Consider the following 2,164-nt stretch of genomic DNA (forward strand, 5'->3'; position numbering starts at 1 on the left):
CACGATCCGTCCTTCTATCCAATACAAACCTTTCTGAAGATGGCAAACCCTTAATTCATCGCCCATCAACTCTTTCATAAGGTTGGAAATGACTCTTGGAAGACCTTCAGTCTGCATTAAAATAACTTATGAACTTCTCCTGATTTCGATCACGATTGCAACCTTTATATGACACTGAAGAACTAAGTTAATCATCTCCAATTCTTATTTTTGATTCATAACGATTATGGACATCTACCCATGTGGTTGCCTGAAACTCCAACATGCTTTCCTTTAATTTCCTAGAGGCATCGGAGCTTAATGGATTGAGAACTTTGGTGAACGCTTCAGGTGCCTACTCATTCAGTATTGTCGGCGACAATATTACGAACTCCCGCAACAATTCAGATTTTTCTTGAGAGATTCTGAATATATCAGCTTTTCTAGCTTGGACTTTCCTCACCCCATCATGAGCTTTAATAAAGGAATCTGCAAGTATTTCAAAACAGTCAATAGAATGTTCAAGTAAAAGAGAGTACCATGTTAGAGTACCCTTTGTTAGAATTTCGCCAAATGTTTTTAGCAAGACAGATTTAATCTCACGCGGGGCCAAATTATTTTCCTTTACAGCCATAGTGTAAGTTGTGATATACTCTTGTGGATCAGAAGTTCGATCATACTTCGAAATATCAGGCATCTTGAATCTTTGTGGAATCAACTCTGGGGCCGCCGCACTTGGTTTGAATGAAAACTGTGTATACTTTTTTGAATCTGACCCCTTTAATACTGTTGGTGCTCCTGGGATCTGATCCATCCAAGCATGCAATTCTTTAGCATTTTGATCCATCAGATCATTCATTTTCATCATGAATCTTATGAGCTAGGTTTTAAAGGGATCATTTGTGTTGTTGCAATCGGATCCACTACCTGCTCCTTCCTCGAACTGATGTTACCAGTTCTTTGCTCTGTTTGATTTGCAGGCATGCTGGGAGGGACTGGAACTCCTCTATTAGAATTATTGGAGGCAACCGAAAGTACTTGCTAGAGCTCTGTCATCATTCAGTCTTGTCTTGAGAGATGGTTCATAATTTCCCTTTGTTGCGCTCTCAAAACTTCTACCGTTTCAACAACAGGTTCATCGTCCATATCATCAGGAGTTATACTTCTCACACGCCGAGAATTTCGTTCTTCGCGAATCGAAGTTGTCTCATCTCCATCGTTGCGAGTTTCACCAGTTGAATCATCACGCTGGAACATATCTTCCCGCTCATTGTTTGTTCCAACATTGAAAGAGTTGTTTACATCATTAGTTGCCATATATGTTTTTACTTTACTAATGAAAAAGTGTCAAAAAGCATTAGTAACAGATGAACATATCAAAGTAATACCACAATTCTCTATGCCCCAAGTGAGCACTAAACTATTTACCTGTAAACGGTACAGTTGAATTTGTATCATAGTTTATAGACACGTGAATTAATCTAATTCAAGAATAAAATAACAAAGAACTGAAATTAATTTAATTAAAGAAATTTAAAGAAAATGCAAGCCTGATTGTAAAACGAGCTTCTCAAGAAGCAATAGTAAGAATAATGTATTGAGCAGAAAGAAAGAATGTTGTTAATAGAATAATAGTAAGCTTAACCTTTTTGCATACAAATGTTTTCGTGTCCTAGAATGAATACAAATTCTTCTATTTATATCTCAATTCAGGGAGACAAGATCCTCAAATCAAACTCTTCTTTAATATGAATAAAACCCCTCTTGATGGTTTGTATAACGGTTGAGTATATAAATGCAAAGATTCTTTGGAACGACTGCTCATTGAATGATGTCTTTTCCAACCGATATCTTCCTTTCAGACTTTCGTCCCTGATTCCACCGTCTTCGAAACTCATTCAGCACCAATCACATGTTCGTAACCGGTGTCAGCTATTTGCTGACTCATATCTTATTTGTCTTCACGACTACTCGTCTACCCGACGAGCATCCACCTGTCGTTCATCAATTTTACCCCATACAGAGTGGTCGTGTGAAACAATAGTGAAAATTTTGCATACAATTGTAGAAAGAGGCCTAAAATGGATTGAAAAATCCACCACTTCCTTTGTTCCAATTTATGTAATGCACAATTTCTTTTTTAGTTTGTCCTAGAAAAATTAATACCTTTCAATATTTAAAAATA

Source organism: Nicotiana tomentosiformis, chromosome 5 (assembly GCF_000390325.3).
Source record: "Nicotiana tomentosiformis chromosome 5, ASM39032v3, whole genome shotgun sequence".
Lineage (NCBI taxonomy): Eukaryota > Viridiplantae > Streptophyta > Magnoliopsida > Solanales > Solanaceae > Nicotiana > Nicotiana tomentosiformis.